Raw genomic sequence first — 13,442 nt, 5'->3', positions numbered from 1 at the left:
AATGGTCCTGTTTGGAGGAATCTGTGGTTCTCTGCAACTAGTTTCCTAACTAGGGTGAGAAATCTCAGAGATGGGGATTGGACAAAAATGCCCTGCCAACAGCAGAAGTACCCAAACCAACACACACTAACCCAAATGCCAGGATATTGGCTTAGAAAAACAGGCTGAAAACTGTTTTCGGTGCAGTTCAAGACAGGGAGTGGGACTACCATCACATGAACCTGGAGAGCCAGCCCTCACCTTGCCAGGCTTTTCAATTAGCATAAATATTCAATATTCACTGACCCAGAAAGATTGACCCTGTCCCCAGAGCCTGGCCATAGGAGATCCTGCTAGACCTTACTTAGCTTTCTTTTTTTTACTGCAAGAACTACTCTCAGAGGAAAAGCCTGCATCCCACCTATTGTCACTCCAAACATTCTGTGACCTCATCCAGTTTTGTGGAAAAATGTTAATATGAGCCCTCCTCCTACACAGCCTCCCTGGAGCAGTGGCCAGAACAATGTCCCCCAGCTCCTCACAGCTGTATCTGTCCAGGGAGGACACGGGGTTCCCTGCACATCCCCCTTTCCTGCCCCAGGCCCCTTCCCTGTGCAAGGCCAGGTGCTCCAGGCACTGCAGGGTGCTCAGCATCTCTGCCAAGCGCTTCCCTGGCTCAGTGCAGTTCTCCAGCAGCTCGGCTGGCTGCACTCTCAGCTCCGCTTTGGAAGTGGGAGTGCTACAAGCAGAAACTCATCTTGGAGCCATCCAGGAGCAGCAGGTTCCCGCATTCTTGGTAAAAGAAGAAAAATAGTCCCAACAAACCAGCAAGGCAGCAGAGCTGGGGGAGTTCAGCTGTAGCTACGTGTGTGTCAGTCCATGGAGGGGTAACATCAGGGTGCTACAGTCCCTGCAGAACACTCTGCTGGCTGGTAAAACAGTCTCTCTAAGCCATTGCACTTTGAAAACAAAGTCCATCCCTATGCACCCCTCCTCGGTCAGGCACTGACCCCATTTTACCTGGAAAACGTCTCTTTTTTGGGGTTACTTTGTGTGAGGGCAGCCCGGAAGGGTGGGGGTGTACAAAGAGATGGTCAGCTGGCAAAAGAGAAATGCTCAGCAATAGAGAACATGTCTGCAGCCGGGATCATGTCTCTGCTGAGCTCCCTGCAGCCCCTCCGAGCCCATCTCCTTGTGCTCCGGGTGAGATGGGAGCCCTACCCATGGTTTCATTTCCCAGGCTCAGCTGCTCCCAAGTGACCCCGCTCCCTGGGAAGGGACTGCACGACCCAGCTATCTGGGAGGCCAAACAAGGAAAGTCTTTCTTGGCAAGGGAGAAGAAGGACCTGGGAGGCCCCCTCGGCTCAGGTGACCCACCCGACCCCCATCGCAAACAGCTATAAATCCTCCCACTTCGCGCCGCAGCATTCCCGGGCACTCCCCCTCTCCCTGGAGCTGGGCCTGGCTCTCCAAAGCATGTCAGCGCTGGCCAGCCTCGGAAGGTAAATATGCAGCTGGCTGACTTACTACTTATCAGAGGGGTTTTCTGGCTGAGAATGGAGCTGACTTTAAGCAGTGCATAGCAGCGCTGGGCACAAGCTGTCCGGTGGGGTTTGCCGGACTCCCTGCAGGAGCAGTTCTCCCAGATCCCTTTATCCTGCTTCTTCAAAGGCTCAGTGTGGCCCCTGCCGGAGACCCGGGGCTGTGAGGGTGGCACGGGGCACTCTCAGCCATCAGCCGGACTCACTCAGGCTCTGCATGTGCTGAGTTAGTGGTGAGCAGTGCATTTCCACGGGCGCAGGAGGATAAGGATCAGGACGGGCACCGGTATCCCCCATGGATGGGCTACCTGCTCAGCAAGTCTTTAAAGAATGGTTAACTTGATAGAGATTAGCTGAATCTCCCTATCTGCCCTCAGAGCCTCTCCCCCTCTGTTCATTTGCAACAGAAAGCTGGAAAACAATCTGCCTCACTGCCCTTCCTCCACTGGTTTTCCCCCGGCTCCAAACCACTCCAGCAAGGCTGTTCACAGAGTCCCCACATTCCACTGTCACCTTCTCACCCTACACCTCCACCAGCCTCTCCTCCCCAGCCAAGCCTCCAAGCACTTCCCCCTCTCCAAACCCTCCCTTCCAGGATCATCTCGCTCTACCTCCTCCCACCCTAAGTCCTTTCTTGCTGGCTTTTTCTCTCTCCACATAAGCCTGCTTGGGAGGTTTGGCTATTTACTCCCCACGCGGGGGAAAGCCCTCTGGCAGGGCTGTCACCTTGGCTCCCTGCCACTCAGCATCACAATTTTGGCTAGCCTGGAGCAAAGGGGAGCCCATGGGTGACCCTGCTAAAGACCAAAAAGGTCCAGAAGCTTCCCGAGCACTCTGCCTGCGATTTAACAGAGTTCACAGGTGCTCAGTACCCTGGCAACCCGGTGTTTTATATAAGCGATTGCTAATCGCCACCACGGGGCTTACCCATGGAAATGGCACATGAATCACACCTGGTGCAGGTTTCAGCTCCTCCTCTGGCACGCAGAGAAATGAAATGCACAGCTGAGATCGTGCAGATAAGGGTGACACAAACTTGTTCCTGTTCCCAAGTGCCAACAAGGGATCACCCGTGCAGGAGGCGGGATGCTGCTTTTTGGGGGTGCTGCTCCGCACCGCGGCTTCTGCCCCATCCCGGCACTCACAGCACAAGCTGCCAGCAGGGAGATGGCAGCGTCCTGCCCGTGGTCGGGACTTCGGGGGCCACCAGCAGGACACCCACATGGCAGTGGGGTGCGGGGTGTGGGTGACAGGCGGCGCAGGCAGAGGAGTGCCGGCAGAGTCTGGCAGGGCACTTTCCAGGCAGAAGGGCCGCGACCCATGGGGAGCCGAGGCGGAGCGTCGGGCAGGTGGGATGAATCACGCCTTCCTCCCAGTTTCTCCCCATCGATTATGAAAGGAGCCGAGATGGCTGCTACAGATACCAGTGTGTGTGTCCTGTCCCCCTGTCCCCCGGCTGCCCTGGGCTCAGCCACACACAGGGGGACTCATCACCCTTCAATGACCGCACCACAGAGATCCAGGCCACTGAGGATTTGTAGCCCCTGACACAGAGACCCAAGATTTCTAAGATGTTTTTAAGATGTTTCTGGTACTTTGGTTAGGCAACGTCACTACCTGCTCAGCACAGTTTGCAATGCAAACACCACAGAGGGACCGCTTCCTCCAGAGCTGCTCAGGGGAGCCAGGACCTGCCAAAACTCACCATCACTTTTTTTTTTTTTCAGTTCAAGTCCTTAAGGCTTGACTGCCCATGCCTTTCTGAGTCACACCCAGCTTTCTGAGATTCAACAATATTATCCCCGAGAGTTTTAAACTCAAATACATAAAGGAGTCACATGCAGCTAACCTGAATAATAAGCTTGGCGTTTCCAAGAGACAGTTCCTGACCAGCCCAGCCCAGCTACCCAAGGTGTGTGTGCCTCTGAGTGATCACACCGAGTAGCATCTGGATATTTGCCACCAGCACCAAAACTTTCTATTAAACCCTCTTCTGGAGCTGCAGTGGCTCATCATGGTCCTTTGTTTCAAATGGATGGAAAGACTCATGGCTCCTGCACAGGGGAATATTCCAGCCAGGGATGCGTCTATCACCTCTTTACCTTTGTGCAGTGCCTGCATTGGACCTGGAGCATCCCAGTGCTCAGACATCCTCTCTCTCTGATTTTTTTTCCTGCTTCAAAAAACATCAGTTTCCAGGGGCAGAATATCCCCCTAATTTTAGGCAAGACCTGTGCTGAGAGTTATTGTTTAGAGGGTGCCAGCTCTCAATTGCTCCATACTTCAGTCAGGAATGCCCTTCTTTCTTTATTTCGTTCTTTTTCTTTTCTATTTCAGGAACGTTGTAAGTAAATTCACAGCTGAACAACAGTGGGAATGGAAACCCTCAGAGCTGAGGGCTGCCTACGTTACAGGTACGGTAATTCCAAACTGATCCTCCTTTGTGCTGATAACAGGGCTGGCTATTGTTTTCCTGAAGTCCACATGTCTGAAAATACCGCAGGCGTAGATAATTGCAGTGAGCATGTGCTTTTGAATCTGTTTCTAAAACACGCCTGGGATTTAAGCTTTTTTAAATCATGACCCTGATTCTGCTTTTTTCAAACTCAAAAGCAAAAATTCCCTTGGCTCGAAATGAAGAAGGGTCTAGCTCTTAAAACTTACAAAGGGGAAAACGTGCCCCTTTTTTCTTTTTCTTTTTTTGTGATGAAAGAACAAAGCTTGAAAGATTTCAGCACTTCCCCAGCTTCTTTCTCTCCCCCCCTCCCTTTGATTTTATTCCCATTTTCACGTGTAGAAAGTCAGATCTTATCTGAAGTGACAGGACAATTTGAAGCTCTTCTGCTTTCATATTTTTCTCTACTGATTTTGCCCATTAGGTTAAGCTTTGTCTTTGGCTATAACGGGTTTCTTTTAGCTTCTGGTTGGGCACTTGGCTCTCAAGGGCCACCCTTTCACCCTTTCATATTGTGCCACTGAGTAACTGAGACTGGAAACCTCATACAGCTAAAGAAAGAAAACAAGTGAGGGATAGCTGAATGAGCAGGATGCTTCCATAGGCTGTTTTCTGGTGATAACCAAGGTACCTTTTGGCTTCTTTATTACCTAACAGGGTAGTGGAGGTTTGTGGACCATTTGCTTGGGCTCTGGACTTTCATTTTACTGTTGATGGATGTGAGCTATTGCTTTTCAGTTCCTCCATCATCGACACCGCAGCAAAGCACGACACACAATGGAAAGACAGAGGGAAAGTCCTGAATAAATTGTTCTTCAGTTAAATAGTTCTAGGATAGGACACAGGAAAGGAAAAAAGAAAATTTGACCTATGTACCTGTGTGCCTCTTCCCTATCTGCTCTTACAGCCCAAAAAATTTTGGCCTGGCCAAGGTATAAGGTGCTCAGAGTTACATCATTGTGGGGCTGGCTCAGCCAGGACAAATGTGAAGTTGTAAACAAGTTGTTACTCAGGCCTGGTTCCCCCTGGTGTAGCAGGGCTGCACGGCTGATGTTGTGGATCCTTCGGCTCCCTGTGTCCCAGCTCAGAGGGACTATAATTACATCTCACCTTACCGATCTTTTTGCCTTGCCTGAATTGCTTCCACAGACCTGCTCGACTTGTTTGGCTGCTGCTTACTATTCAGCACAAGCCCCCACCCACTGCCCTTTCATGTACGTTCATATTTGTGTCTAAAAGCCACAGAGGGACATTTTTTGAGGGGGAAGGTGATGAGTGTTTGCTGCTGCCTGGACCCCCGACTCCCCAGAATCCTGGGGCCAGCTGCGGGGCAGGGTGAGTCCTGTGCTTGTCTCAGTGCACAGAGCAAGGACAAAGCAGCGGCTGGCTTGGTGAGTGAGTCACTCCATTTCAAAATACGGAAAATTTAATGAGATGCTTCCTGAAACCTGAGTTCTGCTCCCACAAGGCACAGGAGAAAATGCAAACCAGGATACAGCAAGAAGCTAAGGTGAGGGTGTAGGTACAGACTCGATCAGGGACAGAGTGGGGCCCTTCCTGCCCCCCCACTACAACTTCCAAGTGGGTGTCACACAGGCAGATGCAGGCAGTGCTGATGCAAACAGCCTCTCCAGGTGAAACTTTGCTCTCTCCAAGGATTCCAACCCCAGCTTCTCACTGGGCCTTTGAACAACATGGCTCAGACACTACCAGTAAGAATTCCCTCCCTGAACATGGGGCTGTTTTTCACTCTAGGCTTGATCCTACCTGTTACAATTATGTGTAGAGGAGCCTGATAAGGGTTAAGGATGACACAGGAGATTTCAGACGGCTCTGATTCTGCGTGGAGAAATGGCTGCACAGCTCCATGAGCAGCAATGAAATGGAGGGGGGTTCTTGCAGCAGGCATCTCACTGACTTTGCATTTTGATGTTGCCCTTTAGACAATGACCTCAGCCTATGGCCACAGTTAAGCTTGCATTCAAATCCATAAATCCTAGAGTGATTCTTGATCAAGTGTCTGATTCACCTGACTCTGAAGTCACACCATGATTTAGAAGCTGCTCCTCTGTAAGGTCAAATGGGAGAGCTGGGCTGAGTCAGCCACCAAGACTGCTGATCCACTGGTCTCAGCTGGTGGGAATGGGACAGGCTCCTAGCCTACAGCTCCTCACTCAAGGGCGTCCTTGTACCCAGCAGGATCCCAAGCTGTGCCAAGGTGTCCAAGAGCAGAGTTCCTTGAAAGGAGCAGCTCAGGCTGGATGCCCTGAAGAACTGATGTGCATTTCCCCAACTTCTGCCCCAGACATGCACAAAGCCAAAACCAGGGCCAGCTTGAACAAAGACAGCCTGTGCTGGTGCTGACATTTGGGATATCCATGTGAGAGATGGAAGATTTAATTCATGTTCCTGCTCTGGTCAGTTTGGAGGCTGCAAATGTCCTCCCAAGGCAGTGCCCTAACTTTGAGCTGGTGGCTTCTCTGGATGGCTTCCTGTCCTCCACTCCAGCTGAGGTGTGTCTGGGTGTGAAAACACTCACCAGGGACTCAGGACAAGCCTCTCATGCTCCTGGTGAGTCAACCACCACTCTGGACATCTGAGTGATTCAGTACCTGTACCCAAAGGCTGGGCTCCAGCAGGTGCCATCCCTCCATTTCTGCTCCTCATGCACTGCTGTTGGGCCAACACTGTTGCAGGAAATGGCTCCTGGCTTCTATTTGGGGGGCTGGACACAGGCTGGATACAGGGGGAGAAGGGATCATTCAGGTTTCATCAGACCTGTGAGACATTGCTGGCATTGGAGCAAGCCTGAGCATGACTTGAGTGAGGCAGTTGGGACAGCAAATTCCAGGGGAGGAGAAACTGCATCAGAACAAAGGAAGTTTGTTTGAGGACAGAAACACAAAGAAAAGTCCTCCTTGTTGCAGCTCTAAGAGAGAGATTAAACTCTTTCTAAAGTTAGGTGACTGCTCCCTGCCTCTAAGCCATTCCTCATTTGTCACCCAAATTATGTTTAGACCTGGGGCAGCACCTACCTGTATTAAACTGAATTATTTGCATCCGAAAAGAGTTGTTAAAAAAGAAGGTTCAGGCAATGCAGCTTATCTTGCTTATCTGACCTCCTCTGACATTACGGTCCAGTGTGTATCTGTGGCAGAGGCAGATGCAGAAAACCTTCCTCCACCTGGATACTGCTGCTGGTGCTGCCAGCTCATCTTGGAGCTATGACCAGGGACTTGCTCCCTGCTAAAGCTGCTGCTGACCTTAATGGAAAAGGAGAGAGCCTTTTTTGGTGACTCACAGCATTGAGTATCATGTTGGGAGAAGAGCAGTTGAGATCAGTAAATTAGCTTGCTTTCATTTACAAGAGTGAGTGTTCTCTTGGATGGGGATCAGGGAGGCAAAGGGTGGTTTGTTTATCCAAAAGGAGAAAGGACTTCGTTTAAGTTTTGGTGGCTGCTGGATGTCCAGAGTCAATAGCCAAGGATTGCCTCAGGGCAATTCCAGGTGGGAAAATCTGATGGCATTTTCAAATAATACCAGTCTGGAGAGATCGTGATCATTTCTGGATTTGAACTGATGTGAGCACCCAACTGAAGCAGGGGTTCACCACTAGTTTTGTCTCATCGACCACATTTAGGATGTTTTATCGTAACTCAAGAGCTTTCTATTTGATCAGCTGGAGTCACAAGCTTCTGCAATCAGAACCAAGGGAGACCCTTTCCTAGTGGGGCCCAACACACCCCTTCCTGCTCTAGCAAAAGAAAAGGTGAACATGTTACATCTTCGATCTGCCGCCTGCTTAATTCAATCTAGATAAAAGCTGGCTGTAGCTCATTACTGTTTACTGAATGGTAGCTATGGACAAGCTCTGTTAGTTTGAATATGGATCTCAACCAGATGAGAAAAGGGATATGATGCCAAAGGTAGCTGTTCTAGCAGGATAAAAGGAAAACCTCTTCCCTTCCTGTGTTGTTACAACAAACAAATGGATTTAGCCTTTTTCCCAGTGGGATTCCCACACAAAAATAACAGAAATTGCCCCACAAATGGCAGCAGTCCCAAGTTTTCATTACTCTTACGATGCTGCTAGAAGCCTTTTTCAAGCAGATGCTGGCATTGGCCCTTGCAAACTTAGTCCAGTGTGTGTGTCACCTACAGATGTGCATGCTTACACAAACACACTTTCTCCTGCTGGTCCTAGTCAGAGCAGATCCCCATTCTCCACTCTACTGAGCAGTTAAACTTCGCCCTGCAGGAGGGCTCCCTGTGCTGGGCTGGTTTGTGTTACACTGACACACACACACACAACGTTTCCAAAAGACAGAATTACCCTGAGAGCCTAACTTCACCAGTCAGCTTAAGATTTGACTGCTCATCTGTAACAGAATCTTGCTAACTGGTTTTCACAAATGAGCAAGAACAGCTACTGCTGCTTTTTTTAATTGCTTCCATCAGGCTTAATAGGATGAATGAGCGAAGTACACAGAGGCGGGTGTGGGAATGTGTCCCAGGTTGCACCCACCACATTCTTCTGGTCTTCTCTGAAAGAAGATATCATCACTACAGTAACCATCCTTAGCCATCCCACAGGTTTTGGGGACGAATGGAGATGACATCCTCCCTTCCCCACCTGCCCTAGTCAACCAGAGATAAGCTGTGGGAAGCTGACTCTGTGCCCAGCCTGTTCCTCTGATCTGTGCATGCAGCTGCCTCCACAAACAGAATTAAAGCCACATGAGAAACATCCAGCAGGAAAAAATAAATCTCTGACATGGAAGAGGTTTCACTGCCAGCAGGAGCCCCAAGGATCATGAGGATGAAGAGTTACTGCTGTTAGGAGCAGACCCATGCTTGTGGGGAGGGACACCTTCTCCCATCCCAGGCTGCGTGTTACAGCACATCCAGCAGCAAGTGCACTGATGGTCTCCACAAACATGTGCAGTCACCTATTCTGAGAAGAAAAGCACCACTACTGGCACTGGGCAGAAACAGGCTTTCATAGGAAACCGCCTCAATTGCTCTCGAGAGGAAAAGCTATAACTCCAAGAGGAAATTTTCCAGTTTTTATTAGCTACATTGTAAGTTGTTTTGCAGTTGAATTCCATGAAAAGAAGGAAGTGTATGTTCAGCTTTTATCAGCATTTTTTTTCTGAACTTCTTGTAGTCCTGCCAAAAGGTAAAAACTCAATGACCTGAAAGAGTCTCTTGTGGAAAGTCATGGACATTGTAATCACTGCTTTTAGCTCCCATTTTTCCAAGAGATGTGAATCACAATTACCCATGTCACAGGGGAGTCCCAAACAAACCTCTATCTAAATCTCATCATGGAAGAGATTAGCAGATCCACTGCTTTACTTGCACATCTGTGCTCTGGCAGGAAGGGAGCAGAGCTTGCCCTGCACTTAATGTGCCATCTGCAGCTGTTCTGTAAGAAATGCTTAAATGAACAAACTGGAACAAGACTATGGTCAGTTCCAGGACCCTCTGTGCTGTATTTGTCCTATCATTTCCATAGGTATCCCTTCTTCAAAATGAGTAGGAATAGCCAAGTGATGCCCCACAAGGGAGCCCAGGTGCTGCAGGCTCAGGGACGCTGAGCTAAATATTGGCTGCTTCACCAGAGCTGTTACTGCGCTCCAGTCATGCATGAACAAGTTGATTTAAGTGTATATATTTGACTCTGTCCCACCATTACTATATTATGTATTTTTCCAAGCTCTGAGCTGTTTTTATGGCACCTGGCATAGCTTAGCTGAAGCCACTGCTCAGAGGGGCTGAGGGCCGACACCATTGCTATAACACTGAAATAATTTGGTTAGAAGTGCACCAATGGAAACCTCTGCCAGTTTGTGTGTACTGTGTGCCACTGCCCCTTTCACACAGCACAGATTTCATTATCCAGGTGAATAATAGGAGGAAAGGGAGGGCTAAGTTCTGAACACCGGGACACAGATAAGCAAGTTTGCCCATATTAGAAGGGGGTAAGCTGGCTTAGAGAAAGTACTTCACAAAACAGTTTGAATCCCCTCCAAAGCCCTTGTATTTTTGGGTCCAAGCAGACAAAGCAATGCAAGTCTTCAAGTATTCTTGGTGTTGACACACACTGCTGAGCTCTGTGTATGCCAAGATAAAGAGGCAGCCTCCAGTAGTCCATTATTCAGTGCTAGACAACTTGATTATGATGGAAACAAACTACTCTTTTCCAATATTGACATTGTGATCTATGGAAACAAGTTCTAAAAGGCCTGTCACATTTTGAACTACTGCTACAGCTGTAATTAATGTTTTTAACTTATTTTGAAACAGCTGATATCTCTTCTTTGGAAAAGGGTTCATGCTGAGTGCAATTCTGTAAAAGCAATTTTCATCTGCTCCTAACTTTGGTCTTGATGTCATCACCTTTCGAATCTGGCCTGAGTCTGGCTCTAGGAACAAATTGTAAGGAAATTCCTGTTAAAACATTGTCCTGCAGTGATCAGGACTAACTCTTGCCTTCAGTAGAATTAGGTGTGTGCAAGGAAAATTTGGTCATTTCTCTGAAACATAGAACTCCATGTAGACTCTTACTCAATGTTCCAGCTTCTGAGGAATTCTGCAGAAAGCCTGGGAGCTTTGCTGACCTGCCTTGCCCAGGGAGTTACCAGTGCCAGAAGTGTGGTCCTACCCCACTGGTCTGCTTTTCTCCCTTGTCTCTGAGCTGCAGGGTCTCAGCCCAGCTCCCTGCCTTCTGCTGGCCTGACCACCCACTGTCAAACCCAGCAGAGAACTGTTCAGCTCAGTGTGTTCCAGAGATGGCAAAAAGAAGGAGTTGAGAACATACTGCTGGCAAGGATGGAGCAAGGGAGACCTCTTCCTTTCCAGGGCAGCATGAGGACAGAGTGGTCCATCTTTATCCTGTGCCTGCAGACAGAGTTAATAACTCCTCACGTCTGGGCAGCCGCACACCAACACACACAGAGCTCTCTGAGTCCGTGGTAGATTTGTGGAGGAGGAGAAGCACCAGCACAGATGACAGAAGACTCAAATCCAAAGCCTCCTGGATCTGTAGGCACTTCACCTGGTTTCAGGCATTTAAGGTTCAGGGCTATAGTTTGCCTGCTGCCCATGCGAAGCAGAGTGTTCTAACTCACTTGGCTGCTCTGAGGATGATGAGGAATTTAGGTGTAAAGAGCCATGCAAGTCTTGGGAGAGAAATACTTGCTCTGGAGTTAGCTTGAATTTCAAACAAGTATTTTCTGTATCTGCAGGGCTTAGTCCTGCAGTCTTACCCTGAAACATGGAGCAGACAGCCTGGAGCAGTCCCATGAGCTCAAGTACTGCATAAGTGTAAGCAATTACTACTGACAAATCCAGCAGGCCAACAGAGAGCCGTGCTTGAGCCATGACAGTGTTGTATCTCAAAGCAGGACCTGTTCACAGAGCAGTAAATACTTGCTGTCTGTCTGTCCAGTATCACCCTGTCACCCCAGCCTGTGTCTTGAGATCATTTGTGGTATTTCCACTATCACTGTTGGTACTGACAACAATATTGTCACCTTCGTTGCCTGGACTCAAAAAAGCACCAGCTAGAGGAAAAGTTGTAGATGGGGGGATGGAGCTATGTTTTCTGACACCGCAATCAGTCATTTGGGGCCAGTTCGAAAGCATTAGGGAAATACTGCTTGGTCCTGTGCTGACACTTGAAGTCTAATTAACCTGGGCAGTAGTTCTTAATGAAGAGTGAGTGTCACTGCAGCAGATGCTGGGCTGTCACATCCTGCCTGGGTCTGGAGGATTCAGGGGGCTGCTCCCACCCACAAAAGCCCCAACAGCTCAGCCCCAGCTGAGCTCCCGCCCGTTATTTTCCCGAGAATTGCCCAGCCCCAGCCCTGTGTGGCGTTGTTTTCCATGTGGATGGAACACACTGCAGCTCCAATGTGAGTGAACACGTTAACATCAACACAGCCTCTTCCCCAAGCTAAACATATTACAGCATCAGCAAATTACAGGGCACTCTAAATTAGACTCCCTCTTGTGCAGACTCTGCTTGCTGGGCCAAGGCCACATCCCTCCCTGAAGGAAGGCGGTGGCCGAGGTTTCATTACTCCTCATCTCCCCTGCTCCATGCACAGGGCTGCCTGGGCACGGTCACATTTCTGCTTATGCTCCCAGAGCACCCATCCCAGCATGTACTTCCCAAAGGATGCTTTTGTCATGTTACAATATGACAGTGACCAGTAAATCCCAGCAAAAGCGACTGCCCACAGCTCTGGGTCAGTTGTGAGGCATTTTTACTCATTGGGGAAAAAAAGCATGTAGGAAGGGACTGGCTTCCCCCTTCTGTCCCCAATTTCTGAGCACCTGAAGCCAGGAAAGGTTCAGAGAAGACCCCAGAGCACCTGTGTTGAAATCCTGGAGTCAGGTAAACAAGCAGACCCGACTCTCTGACAGACGTGTTTTGGCCAATGTGTTTTTACCAGACCTTTTCTAGAGAATGCAGTGTGGAGAAATGTTATTGTGGGTCTGGGAAAACAATAATTAAAAGGAACCGCTGAGCTCTTTTCCCTGGAAAAACAACAAAAGCAGCCCACACTCTCCCATCCCCCTTACCGCAGCTGGCAGCCTTGCTCGCAGGAGTAACCCGGGGCTCCAGCTCTGGCTGTGTGTGACAGAGCTCTGCCAGCCCCGGGGCTGAGGCTCTGCCATGCACACCTCAGGGCAGGCACCCCTCCGGGAGCTGATTTAACAAGAGAGGCCCTAAAAAACAAGCAGCGAAAGAGGAGCCGCACAGGTAAATGATTATTTACAGCTGCTGCGTGGGGAGCGTTACACAAGGGGAGGGTGGAGCGCGCTCCACCGCCCTTCCACGGCTTGTGGGCAGAAAAGCCGATCACCGCCGTGGTGTTTCTACTCCCCCAAGACGGAGTTAATACTGTTTACCTTGTAATAAGAATGCTATTTCTTGCTTTTTTTTCCCTTGGCTGAGCTTGTGTTCAGTCTCCCCGGCTGCTGTCCTGCTGGGGCAGCTGGCTCCGAGGGCAGCCAGGAGTCCTGGGCTGGGAACAGCAGCATCCCATGCCTCCCACCTGCTGAACCTTGCTGTGTGGTTCCCAAATTAAAAGTCAAAGCCCTTTGCTGCAGAGGGAGGTGAATCCGTGGCAGGGGAGAACACTGGTACTAGCACTGAGAAGGTTTCACATAGCTGGGACTTTTCTAGGAGCCTGGGAAGTAAGAAAGCTTGGCACTAGCTAGTTCATGTTGTTCTTCCCTCACTTCTTTTTCTTTCCATTAAAACCCACCTTCAAGCTATAGGACATTGGCAAAGGCTGTCTTTGTACCCCTCAGTCCTGGGGATCCTCTGCCCTGATGTGAAAATGTAGTTTTTTATGTCAGTCATCCTTCACCTTCTTGGATGAGAGCCAGTGATGTAGCTTTTGCAGGCTTGGAATTTTATGATGTGGCAGGTGAAGTACAAAAACATCGTG

The sequence above is a fragment of the Aphelocoma coerulescens genome, chromosome 9 (assembly GCF_041296385.1).
Source record: "Aphelocoma coerulescens isolate FSJ_1873_10779 chromosome 9, UR_Acoe_1.0, whole genome shotgun sequence".
Taxonomy (NCBI): domain Eukaryota; kingdom Metazoa; phylum Chordata; class Aves; order Passeriformes; family Corvidae; genus Aphelocoma; species Aphelocoma coerulescens.
This window is presented reverse-complemented; position numbering follows the sequence as displayed.